This window comes from Leopardus geoffroyi, chromosome A1 (assembly GCF_018350155.1).
Source record: "Leopardus geoffroyi isolate Oge1 chromosome A1, O.geoffroyi_Oge1_pat1.0, whole genome shotgun sequence".
Lineage (NCBI taxonomy): Eukaryota > Metazoa > Chordata > Mammalia > Carnivora > Felidae > Leopardus > Leopardus geoffroyi.
The window spans coordinates 98,447,446-98,471,048 of NC_059326.1; the positions used below are offsets into that span (position 1 = coordinate 98,447,446).

Below are 23,603 nucleotides of genomic sequence, written 5' to 3' on the forward strand. Positions count from 1 at the left end.
TGCCCTGTTTTATTTCCTGAAACTTAGGTTTTTATTATGTACAAGTGCTAATGACCCACGGTTGCTTTTTTTTCATAGATTGAAAGGTATTTTTTCTAACTTAAAAAAATTTCCATACATGATTTTGAGTCACCACTGCATTGTAAGAAATAGTTGATTTGAGGGTGCTTGGGTGGCTCAGTTGGTTAAGTGTCTGACTCTTGAATTTTGGCTCAGGTCATGACCTCACAGTTCATGAGATTGAGCTCTGCTTCAGGCTCTGGGCTGACAGTGCACAGCCTGCTTGAGATTCTCTCTCTACCTCTCTCTCTGCCCCTCCCCTACTCTCTCTGTCTCTCAAAATAAATAAATAAACTTAATTTTTTTTTAAGAAAAGAAATTGTTGATTTTGTGAGGGTCATATTAAATTTGTAAATTAACTTATGGAAAATTGATACCTTTATGTTGCTAAATCTCCCTATCAAACACAGTAAGCTATTGCTTTAAGTCTTCTTGGTCAGAAGTATACAAGATTTCTCCCAAATCTTGTTATAAATTTAATACTTTTCCTTTTACTAGAAATAGTATTGTTTCTTCCATTTTTATTTGTAATGAGTTGTGTTTTATGAAAGCATTTCCCTTAATTATACTGTTTAATCCTGCTTGTTTGTTGAGTTCTCTTATTGATTGTAGTGATATTTGTTAATTACGGTGGGACCTTCCCAACATATAATATTCTCCAGTCACATCATTTGCAAATAAGGGATAGTTTTAAGCCCTACTTTCAAAGCTTGTAACTTTGATTTTTTCCCCAACTTGATGGTTGTGTTGGTGTTAAGGTTGTTAAATAACAGTAATGATGTTGAATCTGTTAGTTTGTTTGTGCTTGACTTTAAAAGAATCTCCTGTTTCCTTGGACCATGTCATTCTGGGTTTTGCTTAGATAGCTTTAGACTGAATTAGAAATATTTTTCATTTGTTTAAGAACATATACACCTATACCTACTTTATTACTTATACTCTGTCAAAGAAGATCTTTAGTTTTGCAAAATCCCTTTTGATCATCTATGTTAATGATTAAAAATTTTTTTTTTAATATTTATTTTTGAGAGAGAGAAAGAGAGAGAGAGAAAGACAGAACATGGGGGAGGGGCAGAGAGAGACGGAGACACAGAATCTAAAGCAGGCTCCAGGTCCACAGAGCCCTACTTGGATGAGATCATGACCTGAGCTGAAGTTGGAAGCTCAACCTACTGAGCCACCCCGGCGCCCCTATGGTAATGATTATTGTTCTCAGTAAATATTTTACAATTATGCACTTAGATAATAGATTTCCCTAACATTGAACCATCTTTGCATGGCAAGAATAAAGATCACAACAATTATATTTTTCTGGACTTTGATAATATTTTATGTGAAAATTGTAATCAGTATTCACATCTGAAATTTATCTCTAGTTCAATTTATTACAAATGTTGATACCAATGTTCTTATTTTCATAGAACTTTGACATTTTCTTTTTTTGGTTTTGCTCTGTAACAGTTTAAATACCCTTGGAATTATCAGCTCCTTTGGTTTGATAGGAATTTCCTGTGGAAAATAATCTTAAACTAATACATGATTACCATAATTTTCAATTTATTTTATAGACATTGGTCTTTTTAAATGCTATTCTTGTCAAAAGTTGGGCTTGGTCAATTATATTTTTTCTAAAAAATTGCTTATTTCTTTCAGGTTTTCCATTTTATTTTTTTGGCATGGAAGTAAAGACAATTTTTTCTTAGGGGTCTATAAGTTTTCCCTTTTTAAACTTTGACTTACTCACTGCTTAGCATTTCTGATTTTCAGTAATTATGCTTTCCTTTCATTTTTCCAAATTTGTTCCATTAGCAGTATTTTATTGTTTTGTTCTGGTTCCTCTTGTATGCTCTTGCATTCTCCTGGTTTATCTCCCATGTCTCTGGTCATTGTGCCTTAGATTTCTTTGCCATCATCTTTTTGTACATCTAACCTTAAGTTTTTAGCTTAGGCCATTTCTGTGCACCCTTCCTTGAGATAAGCTATCTCATCCACCACATAGTTTAATTGACACTGTTAATTCGCTAATGCATATCATATCACTTCTTGAAATCCTACCTTTCTTTTGATTTTAATAGATGAATAAGTTATATCTAAACTATGTTTGTCTTCCTTCACTTAGAGAAAGTCACCAGCATCTACCTCGTCTCACAGTCCCCAAGCCTAAAAGGCATCTCTGATACTTAGCTGTCTTGCTCTCTCTGTACACTGAATGAATAAATATTTTTTTTTCTAAAATTTATTTATTTATTTTGAGAGAGAGAGAGAGAGACAGACAGACAGCATGATCAGGGGAGGGGCAGAGAGAGAGAAACAGAATCTCAAGCAGGCTCCACACTGTCAGCCCAAAGCTTGATGTGGGCTTGATCTTACACACCATGAGATCATGACCTGAACTGAAACCAACAGTCGGAAGCTTAACTGATTGAGCCATCCAGGTTCCCCACCAAAATACTTTTTAATTCTCTCTCTTAAGGGTCACTTTCATAGACCTTCTTCTCTCCTTACTCCCATGACCCTAATTTAAGTCACCATCATCTCCCTCTCTCTCTCTATGTATGTGTGTGTGTATAATATTTAAGAATGGTTCCTTTACTTTTTTTGCATTTATTTATCTATTTAGTTATTTAAATATTTATTTAATTTTGGGAGAGTGCAAGCTGCAGTGGGGCAGAGGGAGGGGGACAGAGGATTGGAAACAAGCTCTATGCTGACAGCAGCAAGCCCAATGTGGAGCTCAATCTCATGAAACATGAAATCATGACCTTAGCCAAAGTCAGCACTCAACTGACTAAGCCACCCAGGTGCCCCCCCTTTATTTATTTTTATTTACTTACATTTAAATTAGTTAACATACGGTGTAATATTGGTTTCGGTAGTAGAACCCAGTGATTCATCACTTACATATGATTTCACACATTCACTTATATGTGGAATTTAAGAAACAAAACAGATGAACATAGGGGAAGGGAAGGAAAAATAAGATAAAAATAGAGAGGAAGGCAAACCATCATCTTGTCTACCCGTGGCCGTGACCTCTAACCAGTTATACTATATCTGCACTGGTTCCTTCCTAATTCTTTCTTTATGTTGACATATGACTCTTTCCATAACACGTCTCTTGCTTAAGCCCACTCAGTAGTTTGTCACAGTTATTCAGAAAAATAATTAAAATTCTTCACATGACCTGTTAAAGTTCTGAGTGATGTGGTCTCTGCACACCATTCTCAACTCGAGCTACTGTCCTGTTGGTTTCTTTACTGCAGCCACCCTAGTCTCTCCATTCCTCAAATGCACCATTCTCCTTTTATCATTTGCACCTGCTTGCTGTCAACTTTGCTTGAAAAATTCACTGCTACTATTTCTTTCATTACTAATTCCTTCTCATCGTTTAGAGTTTGTCTTGAGAATCTTTTTCCCAGAGAAGCTGTCTCATATTCACCTTGTCTAGATCATTTTGGCAACTCTTTGCTCCATAAATTAGTTGAGTTTACAATTAAATAGTTGGGTAATTGTTTGTTCAGTGATTATTTTGTATACTAAAATGTAGCCTCATTGTGCATATCTGTCTTGTTTACTGCTTAATTCCTAGTACCCAGTAAGATGACTGTCCACTAACTAGTACAAAGCACTGAAAGAAAAAATATTATCAAGATAAACATAATAAAAGTTTGAAAAATTTATAATCTCTCTCTAAAAATTTAAATAGAAGGTCCAGCATCATTATAATGTTATTAATTAAGCAGGATAAACAGTTCAAAACAGAAGTGCACATTTAATATTTCATCTCAGTGGAGAAATGAATGATTATTTAATGATGGGCATTGGTATAGTCATCTTATAATCTGGAAATATAAACAAAATAAGATTCTCAGGTTACATTTTACATCAAAATAAATTTTACATGAAGGTATGTGCAATTTAAATATATGATTGCATAAAACTATATTAAAAAACTAAAACTATAGTTATGTATATGTATATATTACATATATGTATGTATATATATATATATATATATATATATATATAATTGCTAGAAGAAAATATACATACATATTTATCTAATCTTGGTCTGAATATAACCCATATAATTTGACAAAAGGGCATGAATGACACAAGCAATTAGTGAATTAAACCAAAGAAAAAAACATACTATCAGTATATAAAAATTTGTTGAAAAAGGTAGGTATTCATAACAGAAGAGAAAAAGTATTTTTAAAATTTTTTAATGTTTATTTATATTTAAGAGAGAGGCCAAGCATGAGTGGGGGAGGGGCAGAGAGAAAGGTTGACACAGATTCCAAAGTAGACTTCAGGCTCTGAACTGTTAGCAAAGAGCCTGATGGGGGCTTGAACACATGAACCGTGAGGTCATGATCTGAGCTGAAGTTGGATGTTTGAGCCACCCAGGTGGCCCTGAGAAAAAGTATTCTTAACACATGTGACAGAATATAGGTTATTGTCCTTATATATTATGTAACATCCTTATTTTTATTTAAGGGATCTCTACACATCACTAAGAAAATGACAGATGCCTCAGTTAAGGAAAAAAATATATTTCCAAGAGGCAAGTCACAAAATATTAATGTTTATTTTTGAGACAAAGAGAGTGTGAGGGGGAGAGGGGCAGAAAGAGAGGGAGACACAGAATCAGAAGCAGGTTCCAGGCTCTGAACTGTCAGCACAGAATCTGACATGGGATTCGAACCCACAAATTGTGAAATCATGACCTGAGCCAAAGTTGGATGCTTAACTGACTGAGTCACCCAGGTGCCCCAGGAGAAAGATAATCTTAAGCAGCCTTCACGCCTAGCAAGGAGCCTGACACAGGACTGCATTTGACAACCATGAGATATGATTGGAGCTGAAATCAAGAGTCAGATGCTTAACTGACTGAGCCACCCAGGCACCTCTATTTTCTGCTTTTTAAAAAACATCATTCTGCACATGGGTCTATAGACTCTTTAAAATAATTTTTTTAAATGTTTATTTACTTTTGAGAGAGAGACAGAGACAGAGCATAAGCAGGGGAGGGGCACAGAGAGACAAAGAGACACAGAATCCGAAGCAGGCTCCAGGCTCCAAGCTGTCAGCCCAGAGCCTAACGTGGGGCTCAAACTCATGAGTGGTGAGATCATGACCTGAGCTGAAGTCGGATGCTTAACTGACTGAGCCACCCAGGCGCCCCACAAAATATTAAATATAAAATTCTATGATGATTTTGGACTGCTTTGAGAATCATGGGAATGAAAATAAAAATGGGATATTATTTAATTAGAATGGCAATTATTAAATGAATGATAATATGCAGAATTAGTTGACATATGGAAAACAGCACATTCTTATACAATGATGGCAGGATTATAAATTGAATAGCCTTTGCAGAGGGCAACTTAGCATTTTGAGTCAAGCCTTTAGAATGAACATATCCTTTCCTCAGTCATTCCTCTTCCAGAAATTTGACTTAATGAAATAATCAGTTAAATGCAAATGGATGTGTTTGACTTCTTGCCATTTAGTGACCTACCTACAGAAGTGAAGAGGAGTTTAAGGCACAACTATTCATATTAGCCTTATTCATGGTTACAGTTAATATTCTCAGTTGGCCTTTTTATTTGCGTGTTTAATGTATTGTGGTATTTTTGTGTATTTTATAAATCCTTAATGTGCCTGATGTACAGATGCTTTCTGAAATAACTTTTAATACAAATACACACATGCACATACACATACCCACCCACCCCCACACACACACTATTTGTATTTATAGTTGTGGCTTTTATCAGAGAACCTAATATAAAGAAACATTTCAATAATATTTAATTAAACTTAAGTCAGTATTTCATCATAGGTATTGTATAAGCAGAACCTGTATGATTCATCTGTCAGGAATGCTTGTCTTATGAAATAAACCTTTCAGTTTTCTCCATAGTTCATATCTAGAGGCTATGTCTGTGGTATGCTTAATTAATTAATTTTGATAGACGTTCATGTTTTGTATACAGATTTGCTTCATTTTACAGAAGCCCTCCCTCAGAGGATCTGAGATAAAGCTGGAAGGAATTGCTGTTAAGTCCACTGTATCTGTCCTGAAAATCACCAGCACACAAATACCTTTATTTTGCAAAGGTGTACAAGGGCATTTAAGTTAGAAACGTCTTCCTTTTACTTAGCTCCTCACTGTATTTAAAAGTTTAATTTTCAGTTAAAAAAAAGTCCAGAATGAGATTCCCCATCACTGCTCTTAGGCATTAACCTATTGGCTGTGGCATAATGATGCTTTTGATATATTTTTCTTTTTTTTTTTTTAATGTTTATTTATTTTTGAGAGAGATAGAGCACAATCGGGGGGAAGGACAGAGAGCAAGAGACACAGAATCCGAAGCAGGCTCTGGGCTCTGAGGTATCAGCACAGAGCCCAACATGGGGCTTGAACCCTTGAACCACGAGATCATGACCTGAACCAAAATCGGACGCTTAACCAACTGAGCCAACCCAGGTGCCCCAGCTTTTGATATATTTTTCAAAGTTAAATTCTGAAGTAGCTGTCACATGCCATGCTGAAAATTCTATGTGAAAGCGTGTTTGATTTGACTTACAGAGATGATCATTCCTGGTATGAATTAACAAATACCAACTTACAAAGGTAAAAAAAAATGCAAACAAACTTAATATAAAAACTCGTGTTAAACAAAATTGCAGGGGAAACATTATACAATATTTGGCTTTTGTACTGGGTGAGATTTTAAATAAACATGATGTTTCATTTGCTTTGGAAAAAAAGGATTTATTACTTTATGTATAAAGCATACAGTTTGGTAATTGGACACACATTTTCTTAGGAAAATATTGCAAATACACGTAATTGAGGATTAAAACCAAGGATATCATTGCTGCATAGGTTGGAAAAGGTTTGTTTCCTAGAAATAAAATATTTTTCTTTAACAATACTATGAATGAAACCTGAAATATCCTGATGTCCTGAGACCAAAACACCTACAGGCAGCAAAGATTTCAGATTGGAGAATGCTGTTACAGTACCCGTGAAGATAGAGATTTCTCACACCTTGGTTTACTATCTTTTAGAATAACTTTTAAAATGGTTATTGACCATTTGTGGTTTATTATTTTGTGAGTTTCTTGGTCAAAATTTGACAGCTTCTAAGTTGAATCTAAAATTCGACAAGCTTGGGGCGCCTGTGTGGCTCAGTTGGTTAAGCATCTGACTCTTGATTTCAGCTCATGTCATGATCTCACGGGTCATAAGTTCAAGCCCCATGTCAGCAGAGCCTGCTTAGGATTCTCTCTCTGCTCCTCCCCTGCTCATGCTTGCTCTCTCTCTCTCTCTCTCTCTCTCTCTCTCTCTCAAAATAAATAAGCCTAAAAAAATAAAATTTGATAAGCGTATTCTGAATTCTTATGTTAGATGAAAGACTAAGAGAAGCTAAGATAACTTGAAAGAAGAATAAAGGTAGGGAATTTATTATGGAATTATAGTTTTTAAAAGTTTGTTACAAGTTCTGGAAAAAAAACAAATCCTTAATTAGGTCAATAGGCAGAAGAGGGCACAGAGAAAGCCCCATTTATCATGGGGGATTATATAGGCCAGAAACCACATCTGGAGGGAAAGGTCTGACCTACTGAGTGAGTGCTTATGGGAAAAGTACCTGTTCATAGGGGGAAATATTAGATTTTTGTTGCACTCATATAGAAAAAAATCTGAAATGGGTTAAATAGCTAAGTGTGCCAAGTAAAATTATTAGGCCCTTAGAAGAAAATGAAGGGACATTAAGTTTATAGATTTAAGATTTGTAAGGAATTCGTACAAAGGATAAAAGGAAAAACATGGAGAGATTTGATCATAATACACTTCACAGACTTTTATACACAAGATACCGCAAGACAAAGTTAAAAGACAAATTAAACCAGTGGTTCTTACGTTACTCAATACCTGGCAAAGGATTAGCATCTAGAATATACAAAGAAATGGTACAAATCACTAAGTAAGACAATCTAATGGGTAAAATTATCAAAAGATGTGAACAGGGGCACCTGGCTGGCTCAGTTGGTTAAGCGTCCGACTTCAGCTCAGGTCATGATCTCACAGCTTGTGAGTTCGAGCCCCGCATTGGGCTCTGTGCTGACAGCTCAGAGCCTGGAGCCTGCTTCCGATTCCGATTCCCTCTTTCTCTCTCCCCTGCCCCACTCATGCTCTGTCTCTTTTCTCAAAAATAAATAAAAACATTAAATTTTTTTTTAAATGAGAACAGATAAAAGCTAATAAACTTATGGAAATACCCTCATTTGCCAAAAAGGAGCTGCAAATGTAAAAATTCATAAGATGCCCTTATCATAATATTTTATCATTCTTCATATATCATATTGTCACATATTTTGAAATATGACACTTTTAAGTTGTTTTTGAGGATGTGAGACACCTTGTATATTCCTGGTGGTAGTAAATTGGTACTACTTTGCCTAACGAAAGTGGGAATATTTAGTAAAATCAGAGATGCACACATAAATTCTGCATCCCATAATTTCTACCTCTAGATAGATTCATCTCAATAGACTAGGGGAAATCTAACATGTATGCATGAGGGATGTGTACAAGGAAGTTTACTGAACATTTCTGTATAGCAGCAAAATATTGAAATTCATCTTTTTGATTATAAACTGATGGATTAAAAATCTCAGGTAGATTCAAGTAATAGAAAGTTATTATACCAGTTAACATGGATGAACCTTAAGAACAGTGTTGAGGGGGCGCCTAGGTGGCTCAGTCATTTGAGCAACTGACTTTGGCTTGGTCATGGTCTTGCAGTTTGTGGGTTCAAGCTGTGCGTTGGGCTCTTTGCTGACTGACAGTGCTGAGCCTGAAGCCAGCTTCAGATTCTTTGTCTCCTGCTCTCTCTGCCCTTCCCATGCTCACACTCTCTATCTCTCAAAAATAAATAAACATTAAGAAAAAGTGTTGAGTGAGGAAAAAAGCAAGCCATCTGTTACAGGAAATGCTACAAAGATCAAATCATGTATTGATGAAAACACACAGGTGTAGAGAATGTATAAAAACATGGATGGAAAGAGGAATCATCAGCATAAACAAAGTTTTTTACCTCTGGAAAGGGAAGGGCTGGGGAGTTACATCAATAAAGGTACAAATGTAGTTACAATTACATAACTAATAAGATTTTAATTAGACAACCTGGAACAAATATGTTACAATGTTAACATTTATTAAGTGAAATATTAGTCTTTAATTTTTAAATATGTTTAAAACATTGCAAAATTTAAATGGATATAATTATTAGAAAGGATATAGTTTCAGGGGCACCTGGGTGGCTCAGTTGGTTAAGTCCCACTTGGGCTCAGGTCATGATCTTGCAGTTCACGAGTTCAAGCCCCATATCAGGCTCTGTGCTGACAGCTCAGAACCTGGGGCTCGCTTTGGGTTCTATGTCTCCCTCTTTGCCCCTTCCTCACTCACACACTGTCTCTCTTTCTCTCTAAAAAATAAATAAACATTAAAAAATTTAAAAAAGAAAGGATATGTTTTCAAAATTTAGAAATGTTAAGTAAGTGATAAATCATAATGTAATTATTCTCTAATGCTCATGAAGGTACTCTTTTTTTTTTTTTCATGTTTATTTTTGAAAGAGAGACAGAGCATGACCAGGGGAGGGGCAGAGAGAGAGGTAGACACAGAATCTGAAGCAGGTTCCAGGCTTTGAGCTGTCAACACAGAGCCCAACACGGGGCTCAAACCCACGAACTGTGAGATCATGACCTGAGTTGAAGTTGGACGCTTAACCGACTGAGCCTCCCAGGCGCCCAATGAAGGTACTCTTAATACAATCTAAGAGTTCTTTTTTGAAATAGACAAAAAATATTTTTTCTTTGAAAATTTTGTCAGGCTTGTCTTATGTTTGCTCTCTCATCCTTACCAAAGATCTAATTTTACAAAAGATCTGATTAGTTACTCATATCATAATGTAAAAAAAAAAACTAAGTAAAATTTGTTATCTCTTCCTATGCCATTTGCATCTCGCAAGAGAAATTACAATTTTGATTACTATCAAAGGAATGGCAAGCATAAGTAGAGAGGGGATAGGATTGTTTTTGTAGTGTCATTAATGTTCTCAAACTAATTATTTCACATTAGAAGTATTCCACTGTAGCTAGGAATGAGATACCCCATATTCTACCAGGGAAAAAAAACCAGTACCTCACATACCTTAGCAGTGTAGCCACAATGCATAAATCATTTTTGTTTTAGTTAGAAGTTCCATTAACCTCACATTCCAAAACATAATGATTATTTATAATTAATAGCAAGAGGAAGAATGATATTTGATTATTGCAATTCAAAGACAAATCAACTTTATATTCAAACAAACTTTTTTAAGTTTTTATTTAAATCCCACATTAGTTAATCCCCTTAGTTAATCCAATACAGTGCAATATTAATTTCAGGGTTACAATATAGTGATTCAACAATTCTATACAACACCCAATGCTCATCACAACAAGTGCACTTGTAAATCACCATCACCTATTTCACAGTTCCCCTTATCCCCTCATTTCTCCCTTCCCTCTGGTAGCCATCAGTTTGTTCTCTACAGTTAAAATTCTGTTTCTTGGTTTGCCTCTCTTTCTCTCTCTCTCTTTTGCCCTTTGATCATTTTTTTCTTAAATTCCACATTTGAGTGAAATCATATGGTGTTTATCTCTCTCTGACTTATTTTGCTTAGCACAATACTCTCTAGCTGCATTCATTTCATTGCAAATGGCAAAATTTTGTTCTTTCTTATAGTCGAGTAATATTCCATTGTATATATATACCACATCTTTATCCATTCATCATTCGATGGGCACTTGGGCTGTTATCATAATTTGGCTATTAGAGATAATGCTACTGTAGGCATCGTGGAGCATGTATCCCTTGAATTAGCATTTTTATATTCTTTGGGTAAATACCTAGTAGTGTGATTGCTGGATTATAGGGCACTTCTATTTTTAACTTTTTGAGGAAACTCCATAATGTTTTCCAGAGTGACTGCACCACCAGTTTTCATTCCCACCAACAGTACAAGAGTGTTCCTTCTTCTCCACATCGTCACCAGCACCTGATGTTTCTTGTGTTGTTGATTTTAACTGTGCTGACAGGTATCATGTACTCACTGTAGTTCTGGTTTGTATTTCCCTGATGATGAATGATGTCGAGCATTTTTTCATGTGTCTATTGGCCATCTACATGTCTGCTTTGGAGAAATGTCTGTTCATGTCTTCTGCCCATTTTTAATTGGATTATTCATTTTTTGGGTGTTGAGTTTGAGAAATTCTTTATATATTTTGGATGCTAACCCTTTATGAAATATGTCATTTGCAAATAACTCCTCCCATTCCATAGACTGCCTTTTAGTTTTATTGATTGGTTCCTTCCTTATGCAGAAGATTTTTATTTTGAGGTAGTCCCAATTGCTTATTTTTGGTTTTGTTTCCCTTGCCTTAGGAGACATATCTAGAAGGAGTTTGCTATGGCTGATGTCAAAGACATTACTGCATGTGCTGTCTTCTAGGATTTTATGGTTTCAGCTCTCACATTTAGGTCTTTCATCCATTTTGAGTTTATTTGTGTGTATGGTGTAAGAAAGTGGTCCACTTTCATTCTTCTGCATGTACCATTCAGTTTTCCCAACACTGTTTGTTGAAGAGACTGTCTTTTTCCCATTGGATATTCTTTGATGGTTTGTCAAAGATTAACTGACCAATAATTGTGGGTTCATTTCTGGGTTCTCTGTTCCAGACAAACTATATTTTAACTCTACATATGGGCACGTAGTTGGTGGATTTAGAAGACATATGCTGAGATTAGAATCTCTATAGGTTTAAATCCATTTGTTTAACAGTAGAAATAGCTGTTCTTTTTAGAGTGAGTCACCAAATTGGTTGCTTTTCTTTGACTCACTTTCTAAAGCTATTTAGGATCACACTAACTTTAGAATAAAAGAGTGACAAGAAAGAGTACCACGGGCTCTAGGTCAGTTAGACAGCTACCATATGATGGTGAGTTCTGCTGTTGTGGAAGACTCCACATCTTTACTTGACTTTTTCTCTAGTGGAAATCTGAAATTAACGAAGACACCATGTTTCTGCCCTGAACATGTCTTCCTATTAGGAGCTACCTGTTATAATGGTCCCATTTCACTTAGGGGAAGACAGATACTTAGGAAGGATGACCTAGGATCTCCATATCAGTTGATAAAATATTAAAATCCTTCCATATTGACTCTTCTACTTCTGATGTTCACACATACCAGCAAATAAAAGGTTAATGCACAGTAAATGTCTTCAAGAGTTACCTATTTGGATTGGCATCTGAGTTTTTAAATCTTAAATATTTTATTGTCACCTCTGCTTGGGGACTAGGTATGCACCTTAAAGGCTGAAGGGAAGCACTTTCATATTCCCTTGCCTCCCCCCCCAACCACATTCACACCAAGAAATACATGTGGAAGAGAGTCATGTGTAGAATGGGCTATATTTAATGTTTATTAAGGGATGCTTTGGCATCAACACCTCTTGCTATGAAGAGAAGTGAGCTAGATGGTACAAAAAGAGAAGGTGAGGTGTAATACCAGCCAGCAACAGCCTTAGCTGACACCAAGGGGAGGTCTCCGTGAGCTCAAGTAATCCATCATAGATGTGCCTCATTAGGAAAAAAATGTGCAGGCTTTTATAGCCGTCTTCGTCAGTCGCTCAAGTGCGCTGACTCGGAAAGGGCATGATCTGGGGTGAGTTTGCTCTAGGCAACTGAGGCAGTCCCCACAGGAGCTGGCAGCTAAAGGGTTTCTGCTGTCAAGACTCCCAGTAAGAGATGCAGCAACCCTTCTTTGAAGATACATCAATGCCTTTCCTGTGCCCTTCGTCAATCAGTGCCGTGCTTTATGACACCGCTGAATAAAGATTAATAGACTTCAGGATCGTTTTTGTTTGTTTGTTTTTAAACAATGAACTGAAATCAAATTTTTGAAACTGGAGTATCTTTTATTCTAGTGTATGCGCAATATATTCCATTAGGGCTTCCATAGAAATTAGGCATTATTGTATGTAGGATTAATATCTTCCTGTTATGTAATGGTTTTCTTTGCCCCTTTCTAAAATGGCATCCTTCTTTTACCTCTTGATTTCTCCTTCATTTTCTCCATGTTCTTGGTAAAGTTAGCCTCCTCTCAAAGAAATAAAAAATAAATTCTGAAGAAAGTACTATCAGGGTCAATTTAATGTAGATTAAATAGAAGAGTGACCTTACGAACTTTCTAAGCCATTTCCAAATTCCTTGGCCATTGATGGCATTTATATCAGGTTCAAACTTGAAGTTAAGTCGTATTGCTGAGTTTTCTCAACTTGCCCTGCTATCATTTTTTTTTCCAGATGTTTCTGTAGATGAGAAACAAATGCCTAGGAAGATTCTAGGCATTGCCATCTGTGTGAGCCTTGCCTACATTGGAAACCAGAGTCCCAAGTAAAGCTCACAGGCTACACTTTATTTGGGTGGTGTAATCCCAGGCTGCAGGCATGAGGAGAACAGGACCATAGAGCAGGGAACCAATAAAAGTTACTGAGGACAGCTTCACAAGAAAATACAACTGATTTCTTGGTTACTCTGGATGTTGCCAGAGAAATTGTCAGAGGAGAGGAAGTACAAGGAATTTATCTTCTTGATACTTCTAATCTCCTTTTTCTGGCTTTTCGATGTATGCCCACACGTATGCATTTCCCAGTAATTCTAGAGAACTTCATGTAGTCCCACCTAGCAGTCACTGAAGAAGCCGGATCCCTCTTCCCACAGCGGGATGCCTCATCTTCTGAATCTGGAACTTGCGAGTAGGCACAAACTCTTCATAGCTCCACTGATATTCTGGTGGAAGCTATGTGCAATCCTGGCCTTCCTCTCTGGGAAGGCTGAGGCAGCTATAGTTGTCAGGAAACAAGGCTAGTAGCACCCTGTGGGGCTACTGCACTGGCAAGCGAACTGGGCTGGATTGAGCTGGTTTAGGGGTTGAGGGGTCACCACAGCTGATAGACAGAGAAGGCCTGAGAAGCTCAGGGGAGCCTGACTCTGGTTACACAAACAGTCCTGGCTGCACATGGCTGAACACAAATGGGAATATGCGCAGATTGGGCTCACTATAAACCAGTGGATGAAATGCCAAATGGTATCATGTCCATATGAATAAGAACACCAGCCTTTATGAGTCCTCTCTTATTAACTCATAATACAAATTGAGAATAGGGAAATCACTTTGGAAATCATGAAGCCAAGTTTTCTCATCATTAAAGTGAAAGAAACTACATAGTGACTTACTCGAAGTGAGAGGGAACACTTGAGGTCAAAGACTAGAGCTTACGTCTGTAGATTGATAAGACAAGAATTTTATTCCCTGGACTATAGTGCCTCTCCTTGTGTATCCTGAAATCTTTAGATAAACGGATCCTAGTCAAAATGATAACCATCTAAACCAGCTTTTTAATAAAATTCGTATGAAAGGAAATGAGCATAGAGGTAAATTATCATGTCTTCTCCGCCTGCGTGGTTCAGTCCATTGAGCATCCTACTCTTACTTTCAGCTTAGATCATGATCCCAGGGTCATGGGATTAAGTCCCACATGGGATCAAGTCCCACATGGGATCAAGTCCCACTGGGGCTCCGTGCTGAGTGTAGAGCCTGTTTAAGACTCTGTGTCTCTCTCTTTCCCTCTGCCCCTTTCCCCTGCACGCTCTCTCTTTCTCTAAAATAATAATAATAATAATAATAATAATAATAATAATAATATAATAAAAAAGACTCTAAAAGAATTTTTAAAAATTAAAAAAAAATGGTTCAAGTCTTAGAGATATTAAGTGGGTTTCCAGTGTAGTAAATGGTGGTATCAAGATTAAACCCATTTCTGTCTATCACTAGTAGGTTCTACTACTTTCTCTGATATTTACAAGTTAGAAAAGTCACATTGAAGCTTCAGAGTTTGTTAAATTCACATAGGAGTTGTCTCCCTGCAAGAGGGTTTCTTGGTTGCAATGACATTGCTTTCCTATTTTTTTCTCCAAAGGATTTAAAAAATGTTCATTATTTTTAAGGGAGTTAAACATTTCCCCAAAACAAATATCTTTAAAGGAAACCAATTCTGGGGCGCCTGGGTGTCTTAGTTGGTCAAATGTCCAACTTTGGCTCAGGTCATGACCTGGCGATTCCTGGGTTCGAGCCCCGCGTCGGGCTCTGTGCTGACAGCTCAAAGCCTGGAACCTGCTTAGGATTCTGTGTCTCCCTCTCTCTCTGCCCCTCCCAAGCTCGTGCTCTGTCTGTCTGTCTCTCTTTCTCTCTCTTTCTGAAAAACAAACATTAAAAAAAAAAAGAAAAAAAAAAACAAACAAACAAGGTCTTCTGATGCCCCAAAATGCAATCCAGCCAGTTGCCTTAGAGTAGTGAGGTGGTTTTCCACCATGTAAATACTGGCAGTGATCTTACAGGTGTCCCACATTATGGAATTCTTAACAAGGGTTTGATGGACTTCTCCTCGAAGAGATGATATGATGTGCACCCACTGATAAGATGTGCAAAACAGTGTACATGTGCTCATTTTCATGGGAAGAAGTTTGTCAGTTGCTCAAAAAATGTCTGTTAAAGCTGGAAAGAGTGATGGGGGTAGGGAGGAGAGGAAGAGAGAGGGAGAAAAGGAAGAGGAGGAGCAGAGAAAGAAAAAGGCCTTATTGACCTGCCTCATTTTACCCAGGAGGAAACAGAGGCTTACAGGAGTGCCAGCGTTTCTGGGTTCATAAGATACATGAGTGGCAGGACTGGGATTAAATTACTGTTTTTATTTTTAAGTTTATTTTTAATTATTTTGAGAGAGAGAGAGAGAGAGAGAGCTAGTGGGGGAAGGGCAAAGAAAGAGGGAGTCAGAATCCCAAGTAGGCTCCACACTGTCAGTGCTGAACCCAATGCAGGACTCAAACTCAGGATCTATGAGATCCTATCCTGAGTTGAAATCAAGAGTCAGGTGCTTAACTGACTGAGCCACCCACGTGCCCCTTAAATTACTGGTTTTTGACTGTAGGTCCAGTGTAGTTCCCACTGATGGAAAGAAACCTTCCCAAGAGGTTTCTTGGACCGTTAACTTTTTTTTTTTTTTTTTTGTCTTTCCAGAAGATCCAAGAGTTAGAAAAAAAAAAAGTATGAAATTTTTATTCTTTTCTTTAAAGAGAGCTTACAGGTCAGATGTCTGTATTTTTATAAGACAGAGAAGTGAAAACCCAAGAGGCTTTCTCAAGATGGCAGTCACTTAATGACAGTTCTTATCTGCACCCTACACCCTCACTCTTTCCCACTCCTACTACTGTGTGTTATTATTGTGTCTGAGAAGGTGAAGAATGAGAGGAAATTAATAGAAAGCATATATATGTCAGTTGCACATTGACAAATGCAACATTTATAAACTCATTCTATTCTTAAATTGCATTTTCTTCAGAAGAGAAAGGCAGTACGAGAAAAATAATTCTGTACATCTTTGAAATATTGATGTTTTTTAACTTGAAAGTAATTTGTGGGTATCTCTGACGTCTCCTTAATCATGACCTTCTTATGTCAAAGATACAGTGAAGAAGCAAGTTGTTATTTCTAGCGTAAGTATGAATAACAGCATAGAAACTACCTAGCCAACTTGTTAATTAACTTGTACTATACATGTGTCCTCAAATTTGTAAGTAAGTTTTTATCCTTTCACACGGATTTTTTTTGTTGTGGTGGTTTTTGTTTTTTAGTCTCAGTAACAATTCTGGTTTCAAAGAACATTCCAGCCATCTCTGTAAAGGTACAAACCCAGTCTTTTCAGGATTGGTGTCTTATCAGGGAATGCTTGTGGACTGGTAAGGTTTCTCGAGTTTTTCTGAGTTCTTGGCTTGTGCTTTCTTTCGGGATAACCCCCGCTCCCTCCATAGACACACACACACACACACTCTCTTCATTGCATGTTGTGTTCCCTTTATTCTCTTTCTCTTTTTGCTGCAGTAGCTGCCTAAATGCCACTTATTTATGTCTTTATACTATTCTTGTCTGATTTGGTGACTTGAATGCTTTATTTGCCCTGTGACATTAGAGTAAGTTCTGTTTGATTTCTTCCTCATCTGAAATCTCTCTTCTTCCTGAGATACATCCTGGGTACAGACTCTGTGCAGTGTGTGGACTGGAGTGAAGGAGGCTGCGAAACCAGGAGGGTTCATTGGCACCCAGGCTTTGTTAACAATCCTGAACCATTATTCCTTCCCTTTGTCGGGGAAGCATCCCCGTCCAGTGTCGGAATGGCCCCGGACTTCAGATAATTCTTCTAACCCGATTTGGGGAAGCTGAGCCATGCACTGTGACCAGTTCAGTTGTTCTCTCATCTTTCCTGTCATTTCCACTTTCTCATGACAGAAGAGAGAAATACATGCAGAATATGTTTTTTAGCAGTGATATTCAAAGTCTGGGGGAGGGGGGCAGTGGAAAATAGCAGGTGAGGATCTCCACTGGGCAATGTCTGCCTCAAGATCTCAAAATAAGTTTGAGATAATAAGCCCGGCATGTTTCTGAGAGTGTTTAGTTTTCCCTTGACAGTTTGATGCCCATTAGGGAATCACCAGAAGGGTGAGGTCCAGGGGTTTTCTCCGTGTCCTTTAGAGTGACTCAGAAGAAGGCAGGTGGAGGCTTTTACTTTTGTGCAAATGTTCATCTCCTTTTCCACACTCCCCAGTTCATCCTGCTCTTTCTTTTATCCTCCCGAGAAGAATCATTTGTGATAATTTTTGAAACTTTTTTTCCTGATCTAATCCCTCCCTTCTTCCCAACACAAACTGCGGAGTCTGGAGCTGCTTGGACTGACCCAAGCTAAGGCATATTAATATTTTGAAACTTCTGTTACTTTCCTGCCCTCCCATCATTTTTCTTGATGATGCTCCTATATTTTTGATGTGTTTTGTTTTGTTTAACTATTTGGTTTTGTTTTTGTTCTTTTTACAATTTTTTTGGTAGAGAAATTTTGTTTTCTATCTTGACATTTGTTCACCACCTTAAAAGGAAAGTCTGGGAAACATAACTTTTTAAAAAGTGACTAAAATATGAAAATAGCCACAGAAGCTCTGTTTTAATCAGAGTTCATGGACTAAATAGGCTAATAGAGGGAATGTAATATTAATGCTCTCTCAGTATTTACTGTTTATTTTAGTCCTCATATCTTTGGTTTGTGTTTCTATTTTTTTTTAGTTTATTTATTTATTTTGAGAGAGAGTGCAAGTGGGGGAGGGGCAAAGAGAGACAGAAATTGGGAATCCCAAGCAGGTTCTGCACACTGTCAGCACAGAGCCCAACACGGGGCCCAGTGTTACAGAGCACAAGGTCATGACCTGAGCCAAAATCAAGAGTAAGACCCTTACCCAACTATTGAGCCTTGGTTTGTGTTTCTTACCTTGAATAGGAATAGTGAGAGAAAATAAGTTTACTCGTCTCAAGAAACGTCCATCAGTAACATTGATCTGACCATGTGAAGGGAAGAAAAAGCAGGCGTGGCATGCACCTGTTTGAGAAGTCCCATAAAGTGAGAGTCTGTTTTCCCTTTCACTGTGTTCCTCTGCTTAGTCACGACATACTCTCTCAAGGTTATCAGAAAACACTTGAGTCTCAGTGTTCTCATTATTCACAGAGAAGAAGGGACTAGACAGTGCGATTGACATTCTGAAACAGGACTTGGTCCTTTCTCCACTCCCCACCCAGTACACACACACTTGTGCACACACCCACATGGCCATCATAGACTGTAGTGTTCTTTGACATGTGAAATTGGAAATAGAGTTCACAGGTGCCGTTTGTAACTTGGCTTGCATCACTGAGATCAATTGTAAGTTCATAATAAGATCATCCTCTGGAAAAGATAATGGGAACTATCAAAAAAGTTGATAGGTTTCACTGAAGATATCACTTTCACTTACTAAGGAGGAGGTAGGTACTTGCCCAGAAAAGCCTAGTTTGGGAAGGCTTCTGGGTTTTCAATGCTGCCAAGACCCTAACAGTGTTTGCCATGGCTATGAGGTTCTGTGACTTACTAGGAGCCTTCCACAAAGGCCAGGAATGAATGCAGTCTTTTCATTCAGCAGTGAAAGTTACATTGACTTTATCCAGGTCATGGTGTCAAGCAGATAATTAAATTAAATTGCCAGGGGCGCCTGGGTGGCTCAGTCGGTTAAGCGGTTAAGCATCCGACTTCGGCTCAGGTCGCGATTTCGCGGTCCGTGAGTTCGAGCCCGCGTCGGGCTCTGTGCTGACTGCTCAGAGCCTGGAGCCTGTTTCGGATTCTGTGTCTCCCTCTCTGTCTGACCCTCCCCCGTTCATGCTCTCTCTCTGTCTCAAAAATAAATAAACGTTAAAAAAAAAAATTAAATTGCCACAGCAGTATCACAATGTTAGGATTATATGGTACATCTTCAGGGAGGAAATGGTAACTTTAAATACTTAATAACACTTCAAACACACATATGCACATACACATACAACAGTATATGTATATGAGAGTATATACACATGTTAAACAGAACATATGTTTATATATATGTATATATATAGCTGTAGATGTATGTATGGAAAATTTCCCCCATTCAACAAAATAAAGAATCTGATTTGTAATTTTGAAGCTGATAATTCATATTGAAGCTGATAATTCATATTCTGAGAAAGTGGTGATTATCAAATGTATTCTCCACTTGATGAATGAGTGATAGTAGGAGATAATGAGATCTAGAAATTATTGGCACAAAGGAAAAAGACAAAATAAAAATAATTTACTTAAAGAACTGGACCAGAATCACTATTTAATAAAAAGTAACTGTTGCTATTGTAATGATGTGATTCTAAAGATTTGTCTTTATTAACTTTTCTTTATATAATACTAACTTCCAAAAAATACCTAGAGGCAGTATTCAGTAGAAGATAATTTTTTTTAACTACATAACTTTTTAGTAAAAGCTGGAAAAGGGAAGGAGAAGGTTATATTGTAAGCCAGTAAGGATAAACTGGGCTAGGGAATCATTCAGAAAATACTGAACTAAGGACATCTGCAGCTATTGAGTACAAAATTTACCTCCAAGTTTCCCAGAAATCAAAGAAAGAAGAAAAACATAATGAGATGCTGCTATAATAAATAAATAACAGAGAATCATACCAATTTCCCAGAAGAGACCAGTGTTTTCCCTATCTGTGCAATCCCTCAGAAATTTATCTTGTCTTTATGTGAGTAAGATGACCTACTTCTCGTTTGTTAGGAACTTTTCAAGTTTAAAATCTGTAATTATTTATATAAAACTTTAACTCTCAAAAGTGTCCTTGTTTGAAAAGTAAATTATGTGGTCATTTTCTACAGTAGCAGAAAAATATATTGAAACACATGACTGACCCAGGTTTTATGAGGCCAGAAACTTATATTACCTTGGACTCCCCCATTTAAGAAACAGGATGTACAATTACAAACACAAACTTAGGAAGGAAAGGTAACATTTCTTTAGAATGAAATATGTCACAAAAGATGAATACTTTTAAAAGATGACAAATTATTAATGACCTGCTGTAACTCAGTAATTTTTTCCTGCACTTCTTGGCTATATACTCTAGAAATAAACACCTCTATTTAGGACAACAATTTTATTATAGCATTACCTCTAGAGGAGGTATACCTCTAGCATACCTCTAGAGCATGGTTGATGGAAATTTATTATTACTGTTAGTTTTAAGAAGTTTGTTTGAGCTTTATAAGCTGTTTATAACATTATATAAATGTTTAGGATTGTTGTCAAATTTGGTGTTGTCTTCCTCGTTCTTGAAACCCCCCTCTCCCCTTCATGTGTTCTGAGGAATCCTTTGTTCCAGGAACTCGGTATCACTGTGGGCATCTCGCTGACCTCAGTGTATATTCAGTTATGAGACTCAGGTGGCCAGCACCTGAGTTAGTCAAGAGACACCACCAACACGGCTGGCATATGTACTAGTTTCCAACTGAAATTGCCCAGATCTTGTATTTTCCTATAAAACCCCATAGCCTTTTACCCCAAGCGGATCTTCAGTTTTGAAAGCATTAGCCTGCTTCAGCCTCCTTCTCCTGGCAAAGCAATAAGACTAGTGTTCCTCTTTATCCCCAAACTCTGTCTTCATGTCATATTTTTGCTCCAAGCAGAGGTTCGTTTCCAACAACAGGATATGTTTATATAGATAAACATGCATCTATAGCTGACTAATACAAGAGGTCTTACTTAAAATTTTCATGCACACCCTTGCCCCAGCCATCAAGGAGTAAAAGAGTCTTCATAAAATACTGGAGGGCATTAAAACATTGTAGTTGAAGATTACCGCCTAAATCATTTCTATGATAATTATTTTTATCATTTTTAAACACATTTTTAATGTTTATTTTTGAGAGGAGAGATCCAGAGTGCGAGCATGGGTGGGCCAGAGAGAGAGAGAGACACAGAATCTGAAGCAGGCTCCAGGCTCTGAGCTGTCAGCATAGAGCCTTACGCGGGGCTCAAACCCACAAACAGTGAAATTATGACCTGAGCCAAAGCCTGACATTAAATGACTGAGCCACTGAGGCACACCAATTATTTTTGTCATTTTAAAGCAGTTCAGAAATTCACATTCACTGTCCAGGTCAAGAAATAACAGCAAATACCTTTTTAGCATTAGTGTCTTTTTAAATATACAATATACTAAAGGTATTATCTTTTTCTCAACTATAACTCACTTTAAAAAATATATTACATAATGAGTTTTCAGATATAGTATGAGGCTATGTTCCATTATTTAAGTTTGGCAAAGTTAGGGGCCCCTGGGGGGCTCAGTTGAATAAGCGTCTGACTCTTGGTTTAAGCTCAGGTCATGATCTCACAGTTCATGAGTTTGAGCCCCACGTCACGCTCCATGCTAGCAGTGCAGAGCCTCCTTGGGATTCTCTCTCTCTCTTTCTCTCTCTCTCTCCATATCTCTCCCCCTTCTCTCTCTCTTTCTCCCACCCTCTCTCCCACCGCCTGCTTTCCCCACCCCCTCTCATACTCATGCTCTCTCTCTGTCTCTCTCTCTCTCAAAATGAATAAATAAACTTAAAAAAAATGGGAACATTATAATAAATGTCTTGCCTACCTCAAAATCCCACCTTCCACAAATATTACTAAAATTCTCTTGAACATCTAAATAACACATCACATAAAGTGTTTGTAATGCCAACTAATTAATTATTCATTATCTAGCTAACTCCATACTTGTTAGTTACTTGTGGTTCTTAGTGCAATGATAGCATGTGGAATCAGGTAAAAATTATGTTTTACTTCTACATTTCATTAACCATGTATTGCAGTGTAAATAAAATGGAAAAATATGACTAAGACATGTAAACACTGCAAATAACACTTAATAAATTAAAATATAAAAAGTCATTATAAGACTGGTTTGCAATTAAAATGTGGTTTATTATAATAGTTTTTTATTTAAATTATACACATTTGCCTTTATACCAAATATTTGAATAATGAAAGTTTAGAGTCAACAGATAGGTCTTCACACATTTATTAGCAAAAGGAGAAGAATGATTTCAGTTATAGAATTTTTTCAGCATAATAGCTCTACAAGCATTTCTAGATTATGAGTACAATCTAACTAGTAATTTTAGTCCAGAAATACAAATTATATTTCACATCCTTTACTTTTAATAAGTCATCAAAGGTGATGCCACTGACAGTGATTTTCTTTTCTCATTAAAAAACATTCACATAGTCCACATTCTTATTTTTCCATTCTAGAAAACAATACTTAAAATTGTAGCAACTATGTTTTTTAAATTAAAACAAAAACTTCTAAGAAAAGCATTGCATGTAATTGTTAAGTGACATGGGAAAAAATTACCGATACTATAAATTAATGTATGTATTATATGTTTACATATTATATATAATATATATGCTAATATACATATATACATATATTATACATAATATACATGTTATGTGTGTATAGATGCATAAAACCCAGGAAATTGAGTCATGTCTTCATTTTTTTTTATAGTCCAAAGTTTTGCTAACATAGGAGTAGATTCTCTTTTTAAAGGAGATTTAGAGTTGCAAATAATCTAAAAAGCTTCTACACAATGAAGGAAACAAAACTAAAAGGCAACCTACAGAATAGGAGAAGCTATTTGCAAGTGACATATCAAATAAAGGGCCAGTATGCTAAGTCTATCAAGAACTTATCAAACTCAACACCCGAAAACAAATAATCCAGTGAAGAAATGGGCAGAAGATATGAATAGACACTTCTCCAAAGAAGACATCCAGATGGCCAACCGACACATGAAAAAATGCTCAACATCACTCATCATCAGGGAAATACAAATCAAAAGCACGATGAGATACCACCTTACATCTGTCAGAATGGCTAAAATGAACTTTTCAGGGAACAACAGTTGTTGGTGAGGCTGTG

At 36.9% G+C, this 23,603-nt stretch overlaps 1 long non-coding RNA gene across 1 annotated transcript in view; it reads left to right on the forward strand.

The window, feature by feature from the left end:
* The window catches only part of LOC123602280, a 250,199-nt gene that overhangs the window by 171,204 nt on the left and 55,392 nt on the right, over nt 1-23,603 (forward strand). The window lies entirely within an intron of this gene.